Source organism: Plectropomus leopardus, chromosome 17 (genome assembly GCF_026936395.1).
Source record: "Plectropomus leopardus strain MGB_pleo_1.0 chromosome 17, ASM2693639v1, whole genome shotgun sequence".
In the NCBI taxonomy this organism is placed as follows: Eukaryota; Metazoa; Chordata; class Actinopteri; order Perciformes; family Serranidae; genus Plectropomus; species Plectropomus leopardus.
In genome coordinates, this window is record NC_142192.1 from 28,820,221 (window position 1) to 28,833,998 (window position 13,778).

At 37.9% G+C, this 13,778-nt stretch overlaps 1 protein-coding gene across 1 annotated transcript in view; it reads right to left on the reverse strand.

Moving 5' to 3' along the window:
• rnf19b (ring finger protein 19B) overlaps positions 1 to 13,165 on the reverse strand; it is a 44,213-nt gene extending 31,048 nt beyond the window's left edge. The window contains exon 1 of the mRNA XM_088090867.1: positions 12,894 to 13,165. The gene's annotated coding sequence lies outside the window, so the exon portion shown is untranslated. The remainder of the gene's footprint in view (positions 1 to 12,893) is intronic.
• Positions 13,166 to 13,778: the final 613 nt, after the last annotated feature.

The following is a 13,778-nucleotide window of genomic DNA, read 5'->3' on the forward strand; positions in this document are numbered from 1 at the left end:
TCAGAGTGAGGTTGAAAGAACATGTCACCTCATATTGGACTAGCTTTACCAAAAATTGGACAAAAGTGACCAACACTGCCTCATAAACCCTTTAATGACCAAATGGTCTTTCCTCTAGTTTTTAAGACTTTAGGACAAACTTTAGATTTCAGTCTAATTTTTTTTGTAATGATCTAAGTTGAACACAATCATTAATAAGCTGTTCAATCCAACACAAGTGATTACACACTTGGTGTAATCAACACTGGAGCCTCTAGAGGCCACAAGTGGGGATTTTAATCTTCTGTCTTTATGGGACATTTAAACTATAATGCTCAGTGTTCCAAAACTACCATAATGAAACCTTACAGCCCAATTCAAGGTCCGTAATGAGTTGTCCTGCATCAGAGTCTCTCTCTCACACACACACACATACACACACACACACACACACACACACACATACACACACACACACACACACACACACACAGAGTGAGAGGCCCGAGTGCTCTGCAGGTAATCTGTTCTCAGCAGTTCTCAGACAGACTGTTCTGTTTTAGACCGTAAATCTACGTCTCAGCACTTTGGGATCTCTGAGTCTCTCACTGCTGCAGGGCATGGCCAACCTACATGCTGCGACTGGCAGCACACACACACACACACACACACACATGCAGTTCATACACTCTGTCGCCAGGTAAAACTAATGCAGTGTAATGCAACAGTCCTGCAACAATTCCTTCCCTTAATGAAGGTTATACATTTTTACTGAAACTGTCTGGCCTTGAGTCAACTTAACTTGTATTTAGGAGGCAGCAGTTCGTGTTTCTGCTATGTTGTTCACCCCACTAATCACCGAGGACAGCCTCAAGAGTAAAAATTCAAATAAAGTTGAATCAACTAACATTAATAAATACAAAGAAACTTCAGACAATCGATTAAATTAAAAAAAAAACAACAAAAAAACATTTCTGGGTTCTGGCTTCTCAAATGCGTGTTTTTGTTATTTTATATTATTGTAAAATAAAAATACATATGTATGAATGTATGGATATATATGAATGTCTTTGGTCTGGTTGGGGAAAAAAAACACAATTTTACATTTTTTCACCGACAATTAAAGGTCCAGCGTGTGAGATTTATAGTGACATGTAGCAGTGAGGACTGAAGACTGCAAACATCAATTTACACATCACTTTGCTGAGCATGAAACGAAGACATAAAATACAATACATCACTCAAAAATAAATAAAAATGTTCACAACAACAAACTTACAAATGCAACAAAGAATCAATGAAGCCATTTAGTTACTTATTCAATAGCATAAAAGAAACAAATACTTAAGAAGAGTTTTTAAGGCTGGAGTGATTCAGCTTGCGTGGGTTTCTCTGGCAGCTTAGCGGGCCATAATGAAGAATGATTACACACACACACACACACACACACACACACACACACACACACACACACACACACACACACACACACGTATGCTTCAGCGTAATAAGCCGTGTGCTACAGGTGTGCTGCTGAGAGCTGATTGGTGTTATGCAACAAGATGATTCACTGCCAGCTTCAACACGTCTGCACTGACAAGGATTCACACTACAGTACCACACACACACACACACACACACACACACACACACACACACACACACACACACACACGTACAGTCGCCTGAACACTTCAGCTTCACACGTCTTTAATGAAGTCATCAAGGAAAAAGTGCTCAAAAGCTCTGACACATTGTCAGTGTAGATTTGGTTGACGTGACTCAAATTTTTTTCACCAGTTTATCTCCTGAAACATTTAACTGGCTGCACTGTGTTTAGGCAAATAGTCTAGTTTCAGTTAGCCAGCAGGTTTCCATGCAATGAAACAAGAACAAAACCTTATTTGTCCTCAATTTACCTATATACCTATATATCGAGTTCTCATTTTTCTTCGCACTACTTGGTGGACGAGATTAGTCAGAGTATGTAAAGTACTCTGAAGAATAACAAAAGTACTTAATTCTTAAATGGCAAAGTACTCGTTATGTTAAATGTCAGAGAATTCATATAGTATTTATGCAGATCTCTGTCAGGTGTTCATGCTATAGACGTCAGTTTTTGAGCCAAAATGTTGCCTGCAGCACACGTTAGAGCTTGTTGTTTCTCAGCCAAGACGATTTCTGAAAAACTTGCAGCCCCCTAAACATTAACCCTAAATCTGAGCAAATTGCCCTGATTTTTTTTTTTTTTTTCAAAAACATGGGGAGAGAGCAATGAGCAACTAAAGGACTGACCTCAAAATTAGCAAGATATGAGTGAAGAGCATAAGAAAATGCCTAAAATTGGTTTAAAAAAATAATTAATTAATTAAAAAAAAACACAGGAATGACCTGGAAAAAGTCCATTAAAATTAGAATAAGTTTGTAACATAATTTTAAATATGATCATTATGAATAAAGTTTTTCCCTAGCTTTTTATTTTTTTTTCCTGCTTTAAAGATAATAAAGAGGCCCCCAGTAGCTTACTTGGTGCCTCATGTACAGAAGCTATGTCCTCGCCCCAGCCACCGCAGGTTTGACTCGCACCTCATCCCCTCTCTCTCCCCCTTTCAAATTTTAAAATTCCTATCTGACCAAAGGCAAAAAGCAAAAAAAAAACATCTGGAAATAATCTTCTTACCAAGTTGCTCATTGACTTTTTTCCCATAGTTTTGAAAGAAATCAAAATAATTCGTCTCGGGTTCAAAAGTTTAAATACTTATGAAAGGTCTCTGATGGCAGCACAAAAAAAGTGATGTCGATCCAGATTTTAAAGGGTTAAGGGAGCAGAATCTGATGGGTCACAGATTTTGGTGTAACACCCCTAACGGCCATTTACGTGTGAGGAGTCCGCAGTCAATGATCAATAAAACTGTCAATAAAACAGGTTTTTAAACAATAATGAATAACGACAACCACAAGAGTTACATGTGCACACAAAATATTAGGCTGATTGTTTCAGTAGTTTGTGAGATAAGCTGAAGAGAGACACACACACACACACACACACACACACACACACACACACACACACACACACACACACACACACACACACACACACACACACACACAGATGGCCAAATGCACGATCCCGTTTGGATCAGATCCAAGTATCTCACAGCTGAACATAAGTGCAGTACTTGATGATGTACTCCCGCTGCTGTCAGTGACACACAGCAGCCTTTCTGTGGTCACACAATCCTATGATGAGGAGAAGGAAATATGTTTCACCCCGTTCTGCAAAACACATTATTTATTTAATGTCTTGAGCCTCGTCTTTCCGAAGAACATCACTGCTGTTTGTCGTCATTGCCGATTCCTGAGAAGTGTCTGGCTGCTCCGCCTCTGAACTTTCTCACTGCTGTTTCCTCTAACACACAAACACGCCTCGATAAACCAGTTCACCAGCCTGTATTTGTTGAAAAAATATTATGATCAGCCAAAAGCAAACAGATAACAAAATAAAACTGGATTTAACCTTCTGAACTCTGCCATGGAAACAATTATCAAGATGGTATGTTTGCTTATTTTGATGTGATTTCTCTAAGTATCTTTAAAAGTGTCACATCGCTAAAATCTGTGCAATTTAGGCTATAAGGTTAAATAAGTTAGTCAGCCATAACAATTGATAAAAGTTTTAAAATAGCGTAATATATATATATAAATAAAATTTAAAAAATCTAACAATCAAATTTTACAAAACAAACACACAAAATTAGGACCGTCAAACGATTTATTTTTAAAATTGTGATTAATTGCAGAATTTCTTTAGTTGATTAACTATGCAGATTATTGATTATTGTGTTTTTGAGATATGCTCATTTATTTTATGTTTATTTTTATATTTATTTTGTTGGTTTATTTTTATATTTATTTTGTTGGTTTATTTGTTTATTTATTTTCAGATTTTTGTAATTTTTTACCATATATTTTATACAGATTTTTTTTTACTAGGTTCATTTTTATTTGTATCTATATATTTTCATATTTTTTTTGTAAGAAGTTACCTTTATTTATATATTTCAATTTCATTACAATGAGTTTTGCACTGCATTATACTGGGAAAATGTTTATCTTAATAAATTAGTACATTTTGTGAAGATATTCTACAGTCCTACGTTGGGTTTTTTTGGGGTTTTTTTTGCAATGGTATTTCTTAGTGTTAAAAGGTTAATAACTCAAACAATAATCTCTGGCGGATATTACATGGGAATAGTGGTACTGTTGTGAGTTTGCACTGCATGTAGAGTAAACTAATGTAATGCCGTGGCACACAGAAACTTAGCCTTCTGCTGCGAAAAGAATGAATTGTTATTCGGGTTCTTATGTAAATGGATTTGAACAGGATCATGCAAACAATAATCACCTACAACCATCCACGGTACGACCGTTTTTAAAGGGTTAAACGTAAAAAAGGTCCCTAACTGCAGACACACACGACAAAAATGAGTAATTTAGGAACATTTGTCTTTCTAATGTTTCACTGATCAGACTAAAGTGATGATCCTGTTGTTGCACTCAGTGTTCAAGAGCATTTGATCACTTTGGATGAGAGTTCAGCTCAAAGCCTGAAGTCCACAGTGAATGAGGACTTTGTTTTAACATGAACAGACAGATCCACAGAGAGCCGGGCTCCGACAGACGGCTCGGATCAGCCTGTTTGAAGCCGTACTCACTAAAACCCCGCTAATCTGAGAGCAGCGGCCCGGCAGGCTCTGGACAGGACAGGTGGTCCCCGACTCGACACGGGAACTAATAATCTATTAGGTGAACGTGTGTGTTTGGGGGGGCTGATTAGGGACCATCAGCTAATAGCCACTGGGGTAACAACGTAAACACTGACCCCAATAACAATAAACACACAAAGAGATAGAGAGAAGTGCTCTTGATATAAATAGAGCTGTATATAACGTATGTTCACATTCTTTTTATTGTATGTTTACTGTGTTTAATGATCCGCTCATGCTCAATTGTTTATCGAGACCATACATTCTCTGAAACAACCACTGACACTCCTTAAAAATGATTTTTTATTACTTTATAACAACTTTTTCAAATATATGCTACTTAAAAACATAAAGTCAAAGCAGGATTGGAACTGAATACTTAAATATAACTAAGGGACTGTTTGTTATTTATGAGAGGGGAGGAGATGGTGCAAAAAGAGGCAGACATGTTAAATAATTTTTAAGTTTAAGTTTTGAAATTTTAGCTTAAGGGTGGGGCTTGCAACTTTAAATTGTTGTATTTTGTATTTATTTTACAGCCAATTTTGAAAGAAAAGATGCCTTTCAAACCTGTGAAGAAAAACATTTTGGCAATTTCTTTTTAATTTATGGTGATTTTTGAAGAAAAATGCCTTTTTTTTACTTTTTTGGGGCAAAATTTAAAGAAAACACTGGAATAATTTTTAAATGTATTTATTTGTTAGCAATTTTTGAAGAAATATTTTGGCTTTTTTTTTTTAAAAAAGATGTCTTTGATACCTACCAGTGACTGTGGTGTTTCCCAGTAGCATTTGTGGCAGAAAATGTTATACAGTGGACGAAGCTGGGTGTTTTTATTTACCTATTGGTGCCTCAGCCACCTAATCTGGGTGTTTTTAAATGAAACATCACAGTGTTTCCGAACAGCTTTTGAGCCACCAAATCTCTGTAATTCACATCAACTCATTGCAGCATTTCCCTGCTGCCTTTTAACCATCAAATCTGCGGGTTTTTATAGACGTGTCCCTGCTTTCCAGAAGCTTTTTTGCCATCAAACATGGGTCTTCTACGCCATATAATACAAACTTTTCCTAAAAATAATCAGAAACAAATGTTTTTTGTGCCTAAATGCAACCAAATTTCAATGAGTCAGCTAAAAAAATAATCTACAAATGCAACATACCCAATAATACAATACAATATAAACATTTTTTGTTTTTTCATTTCATTTTCAGTATAAAGTTGGAAACTAGGTCAGTGTAGCTAATGAAAGCCAGAGAGCAGAGTTATTAAGACGGTTCTGTTGTCTCAGCTGCACTCAGCCAACAACAGTAAAGTAGCCGTTGTTGTGTTGTCAGGCATCGCCCGGCCCTCAGGCCGTTTTAACGGACCACACGGATCACAAGCTCACACTGCACATCTTCATTATTAGGGCTAAATGCTCCTTCTTTTGGAGACGAGAGGTCAGGCAGAACGTCCTCACTTTGGAGGTTTTCTGTGAGAACATTTGGTCATCGTAGAAAAAACACTAGTGAAGGCTGCGTCCAGCGAGCAGGAGGACCGGCTGACTCACGCAGATTAGATATCACAAATGATTAACTGGGTTTTAACGACACATTAGATCAGAAAAGATAAGTCGGCAACCTCGGTGTTGATTCGCGGTGTTCTGGGTGACCTCGCTGCTGCCTCCTCCCACACAAACCAGGAATGAAATGTCGTTTTTTAAAGCAATCATTCAGTGAAGCCATGACCTCTCTTAACAACTCAGTTATACACACAAACATTTACAGTGACACCGACGGGATGTTAGTGGAAATTAAAGAGATAAAAACTGAAACATCCCTGACTCATGTCCACCGAGGAAACTATTTTAACGTGCCGATCCCTTCTGTCACTTCCTAACTGTAAAACTGTCAGTTTACAAAAATGCCAAAGAACATCTGCATAAAAATAAACATTTTTACAAGATAATCTTAAATTCAAACGCATCTCAAAGCCTTTATCTGTAAAATGTAGTCAGCCACTCCCTAACATCATGGGACGAGTTTTTAGTTTGGCCTGTGTCCACTCACTAACATGGAGGGGCGGGCTTTATGACCCATACTGCAGTCAGACACCAGGGGGAGATCGATACTGAACAGCCTCACTTTGGGGGAGCTGTCGCGCTGTTCGTCTTTACGTACAGTCTGTGGTCGTGACCTGTAACCTAAAACAGCAGCGTACTGTTAAGTACCTCTGTCCTGCTGCTACAAGTGGAGCAACCGTCAATGTACTGCTAACTGTTTCACATGAGTACAGTATTTTACTGTAATACTGTACTGGACAGTCACCAGCGCAAAAACTAGGACTAAAGACGCTCAACGACAGCCCGACATTAACTGATGGTTTGGTGTGTCAGGGCCCTAACTCTTCGCGAGGAAGAGAAGCTAAAAGAAGCAGCGCACATCCAAAAGTGATAAAAACTAGGTGTTGGACCAAGCAAAGATAAATATGAAAGAATAAATAAAGTCTGCACATTAGTGCATGCTCCCACAACAATTTATTCTATTACCTCCACATGTGTGAGCCCTTCCTCAGACAAGAAAGAGAAATTTACCACAATTTTGTCAAAACAGGACAATTTGTGCACGCTCAAGGACGCTTTAGTTCTAGCATGTAAAGATTTTCATCAATGTCTTTGCTAAAATGAGGCTATCTGGCTAGTTGAATCAAGTATTTTGACCGAAAACAAAACCTCACTGCACATCAGCTTTCAACACACATACTAATGAACACACGTAAAAAAAACACACTGGCACAAAACAAGTGCAAATGCAAGTACATGTGTTTCGCTTTTTCTTACCTGTGTGTCTAGTATATCAGCATTATTTTTAACTGCAACTTCAAAGCCTCTATTTATTATCTTGATCTTGTCAAAATGCTATGATTGTATCACCCATCAGTTTAATCTCACAGTCAAAAGAAAGTGAACCAGACCAGTTTGAACAAAAACAAACACATTTTCACGCACTGTTGGTTTCCTATCACATAAAAGTCAGTGCGGAGTGACATAAACACATTTAAAAAAAAGCTGTTTCACTTTCATTAATGTTTGTTTTATTTTCTGGTCATGAGAAAATTAGCACTTCTAGTAAACTAGTTGGACAAAATTGTCTTTTTCTCATCACACAGAACACCAAGTACTGACTGTTTACTGTCAATATTTCACACATTTACAAGAAGCGCTTTCCGAACAGCAGGGCCACCCACATTAAAACGCCGTGGATAATGTGTTATTTTGTAAGCAAAGTGGTTAGAATTTGGCGTGCACATGTGGGGGCGAGCTGACGATGAGGGTGATATTACCGATAATGGAGACAGTCCTTCCTTCTGTGGAAAAAACCACCCTGACAAACGCGATGCGTGCTCCTCCCAGGAATTCAACTCGACACACACCCTCAACCTGCACAATGTCTGTGTGTGTGTATGTGTGTGTGTGTGTGTGTGTGTGTGTGTGTGTGTGTGTGTGTATGTGTGTGTGTGTGTGTGTGTGTGTGTGTATAATCCTCTTCCCTAGAAAATCATCCAAACATCTGGCAAAATGCAGCTCACCCAAACCAAGAGTTTTGTTCCCTTTAACGACCTAAAAGCAAACGCCAAATGAGTTTGAACAGAGGGACGTGTGTGTGAGGGAAAGGACGCAGCCTATTATCTATTTACACACCCTCTTTCAGTGGAAACAGACCACACAGTTGGACAATTTCCATATCACCACTTCAATGATGCTGCATTCATTGTTACTGGAACTAACATCTTTCTAATTTCTCTATGAGGATTTTTTTTTTGACAAAAGGCCAGAGCTTATTTTGTGACTATAACTGATTAAAAACATGTGATGAGTAGATTTAGGTATAAATGCTGATGTCAACAAGACACATGAGCTCTGAGACAGATGTGAACCAAAGTGACTGAAGTATCTGCCATGTCATCCTCAACCCCACAGAGAATCTGTCCTTTGGTGTTATTTGCAATAAACTTAATACTTGTCATTTTACTTAAAGAAATATGCAGAATATAAGCAATCAATGCATCAAATGACAGTGACAACATGGTAGTAACAAACGCGGCCAGACAAGAAATTTGCAAATAACTAGCAGAGTAACTGAAGCTATCAGTTAAATAAAGTGCAGTAAATGGTGTAACAATGGCTTTCAATGGCAGCGTAAAATATAAATACTCAAGTAAAATTACCTCAAAATTGTTACTTTTTACCAATGGTTGCAACTATAGAATAATTTTATTACAAATTTATCTAACAATCACTGACTATATCAACCAATAAATTCTTTCTTGGTGTCACAAAACAGTAAAAAAAAGCCCAAGCTTACAACTTCATAGTGCTTATTTTGGCTTGAAAACAACACAAAACCTAAATATATTGTTATTTGACTATCACAGAGGTCAAAAACCCATCAGCAAATATTACAGATTTGAAAAGTTGGAAGGAGTGAAATGTTTCTATCTATCAGTATCAGAGCTTGAAAATGATCATTTTTAGGAATAAATGCAGTAGGAGGCAGATGGGAACACAAATGGAGTTTGTTGCACTTCCTTTCTCGCCTCCTCTCTTTCCCACGGACTCTCATTAACACATCTGTCTCTCTCTCTCTCTCTCCCACACACACACACACACACACACACACACACACACACACACACACACACACACACACACACACACACACACACACACACACACACGTATAAACATTTAAGTAGAGTCCAGGGCGATGCACTGGAAGGTGGAGGTGGAGGGAATCAGGCTGGGAGCTTCTATAATTAGAGGAGCCTTCAGGAGCCACACTGCTGAGTTGTTGAATGTTTAATGTCGGGCCTGCAGGCGTTACACTTGCAAAGAGCAAACCTCTGAGTCCCTTTTAACACACACACATACACACACATTGTCATAACACCCCCTCACTCTCACACACCCACAGAGGCCTGCACAGAGACGGGGTGAGCAGCAGTATCAGTAGTAAACTGGATCAGTGGACTCAGGTTTCAGAGAGGAAACGGCCACACAATACACGGACACACACACACACACACACACACACACACACACACACACACACACACACACACACACACACACACACACACACACACACTCTACGGCTGACAACTGAGCGTGTAATTCCCAGCTATTGTCTGTAACCTGAAGCAAACACTGAGACGGGAACTTAAACCTCCTTTGGATGAGGTAATGGTCAAACACATCTGACGAGAGACAGGAACTGCTCCCGACATGAATCTTACGCAGATTATAAAATATGCTGTTTTTTAAGTGGAATCTGGTTTCAGTCACTGATTTTGTTTGGCTATAATTACTTCTAACATACAATATACAGAATATATTTTTGAAAAAGATTAAAATATTCAGGAAATAACAACAACCATGTGAAAATATATGGCACGTTCTACCTTTATTTTGTGCTTTAACAGACAGATTTTAAAAGTTATGCAAGGATAGGCCCCTGTATTTTAGAGCTTTACTGGGTATTTTGTATATTTTGTATATATGTTTTTTATTTTACATACTACCACTACATTTTTACATACTTTACATAATCAGACCATACTTTACATATTTATATTTTTACATATTTTACATACTAATGCTGACATTGTACTTTTTTAGACATGCTTTTATTTTCACATACTTTGTACTTGTACGTCTTATTTCTACTTTTTTATAATTCTCTATTCTCTACCTTTACGTCACATCCATAAAATCAAAATAACCTAATACCTAAATTAGTTTGTTTTAGCCACCTAAAAAAGGCTCATCTAAAAACTGATCAACCATTTAAGTATATGCTATATTTGTAATGTTTTGACTCTTTATTTTGCCGTCAAATAGCCCTTTCTGACGGGATACTGAAGTCACCAGACTTCATTGACAAAAACAGTAATTTTACTTCACAGAACACTGGAGTACCTGGTCTACTGCGTTGATTCGATGGTGTGTAAGGTCAAGCAGTGTAAATATTGTAAATATAGTGTAAACGTGAACTGATTTTTTAGGTGGGTTTCATGGGTGGCTAACAGGTTTTGCTGCAGCCCTGGCCACATCACTTACATTAGCTTCTGTGCCGGTACATTTGGCTGATCAAAGACAATAGCAAAGCGACACAGAACATAAAATAAGCACAACAGAAACTTCACCCAAGTCGGACCATCGAGTTGAACTCTATATCTTTACACATTACAGTTATGGCTGAAAACGACTACAGAAATAGACAAGTTTTCCAACATATCCCCACGATTAAAATCAATTCCCCAGTTGTCTATACAGAAGAGAGTATTGTTTTCTCAACATCCCGGTAATTAAATAAAGATTAGAGATATCTAAACGATGCCTTAGTCGAGATTAATTTTCTTAACATAAACGCATAACGCTAGCAATAATTTATTATGAAAACAGCATCGAATATGGTTATAAACAAAGAGTGACTGCTTGCCTGAAATATATCTTTTTATTTTAGCTTTTTATGTATTGTATGGTGGTATGAGTCATTTCTGTTTGAGCTCTTGGGATCAAATTATGAGAGAAAAGGTAGATTCTAGCTCAAAGGGAGCAGCGGCTGCCTCGGGACACTTCAGACTGTATCAGGTTATATGGTTGGTCATGAAAGAACATTTACTATTTATTTTTAATGGTTTAGACTTTCTGCTTTCATCTGCACAGCTCAGTCACATCCAAAACAAATGCTAAAAGCTATTTGCTGTTTGCCTCAGTTCGGTTTTAAATTTACACACCTGTCATCTGTTTAATCTGAACAAATACACACAAAAAACACTTAAGACTTTATAAATATCCAAACATCAATATGAAACACAAAGATTCATTATCACTACTGAGCTCACTACAACATAAACTGGTATTCGATCAGTCTGAGAAACGTACTTTAAACTTCGTTTACTACACTAATTCTGGCTGTTACTGATCCGTACTATTTACCATATCTAGTATTTTAAAGTCTCGATATTCACACAAAACCTCCATTTTGCCGGTTTTCTCCTCACCAAGGCTACCAAAACTTTACGATGCTGGAAAATTTCACCACACCTTTTCAACCTTGATCACAAAATCAGCCCTCACACACAAATAAATCCCCAAAATATACACATTATATTCCTATGATGAGTGTTTTTTGTGCCCCAATACCTTATACCTCCTCCTCTTCTTACCATATCATCATACTTCTTTTGTTATGAGCTCTACGAGATAGATCAATCAATAGATAGATAGATAAATACTTTACAGGAAATCACTTTACACAGCAACTACATTCACAATCGAACAGGAGACAGGAGATAAAACCTTAAATAAATTACTAACCTTAAATAAATTACTAAAAGAACCAAAATCATATTGATAATCCAATAAAAAAAGTATATATCTTGAATCATAAAAAATGTTTAAAAAACAGTGTGTAATGTGCAATGTGGCTTATCTAAAAGGATCTCTCTTTTCTAAATTCACACTTTCACAGAAAAAAAAATGTATACAATGAATAGTACTTAATTTTATCAATATTTTTAGAAGTGAGTGTTTTTGTTCGTATTTATTGTTTATTTTCTCCTGTGGATAACTACAGACGTGCTTTCATGTTAGCTGTCTATGACCTGCCGTAACAAATGTACATTTTAAATGAAGGAATAATTGAGTATCTATCCATCTTACTGTCATGTATTTCCCTCACAGGATAATACTGCATGTCCTCAGCCCAAACAGTGACCAGGGAGTGGCAGAGCAGATGGAAATGTTTTAAAAAAAAGGGAAAGGATTTCAGACATCCTGGATGACTTGGACAAAGACTGCATGAAGCTGGAGACATTTTGTGTTTTTACATTTTATGATTATTTCCAGACATGCAGCAGCTCTGAGCCTGGACACTGATTTGCGTCCTCCCTGCATGTAACATGAGATTAGATGAGAATTTGGGTGGTTCTGGTCTGAGTTGACTCTCCTGACTGCGTGAAAATAAAGATAATTTAAGGGTGAGTTGGTGACAGTCCCTCAGATGTGTCCGTTGTTGTTTTTTATCTGTAGTTGCAGTGGAGCTCATTAAATGACAGACAGCTCGTGCAGCAGAGGTGGGTTCACCACCGGGCACTTACCCGCTCAGCACCGGGCTTCTTCGACAGGAGAGGCGGGCAGCGATGCGGCGGCCGCTCCGGCGCTTTTCTCGGCTCCCTGCTCCTCGCGTTCGTCGGTAAAAGCTGCTGTAGCGTCAGTCCTCCGGTACCGTGTCCGCCTGTGCTCGTGCTGGCAGGTGACGGCGGCCTCGGGTGTCTCTGCGCTCCGGCGGCGCACAAACTCTGTGTTAATCTCCGCAGCTCGCTGCGCTCCTCTCGCGCACTCCGCCGCTGCCCGTCGACGTCATGCAGGAAAGCCCCGGCCCAGACGTCACGCCGTCCATAATACGGAAACCCCACCCCGTGTCGTCACCGCCCCTTAGGACTTTCTTTACCGTAAATCCCAAAATGCATTTTCGCGAAAGAGGAGTCAAAAAGAAACTAGCTGGGAAATCAAAGAGAACGACAATAAATCACAGCATTTATTAATGATATCACGCTGATTTGTTTATTTACTGAGAGACAATAGCATTTAATTGCTCTTTTATGGCAATATTTTATGGCAACCCTTTACAAGTTTTGTTTGTTTATCATCCTTAATTGCTTTTTCATTTTTTTCAAGAGGTAGTACTACCGTAATCTTAGTTTCTTTAAAAAATGAACTTATTTTTTCATTTATTTTCTTTGAAAAAGCATGTTTTTTTTCAGTTTTATTTGTTATTTTTTCTTATTTTATTGCTGGCATTATTTTACTCATTGCCAATCAAATTTTATTGTTGGTCATTGCAATTTGGTCTATCATATTGTATTGATATTTTTGTCATTACAACAGTCTTCTGTCGGGCACTTTTAATCCAAAGTGCATTGGTTTGTTCAAAAGGTGCTATATCAATAAAGTTTGATGTGCAAAATTTGCAAGACATGTTA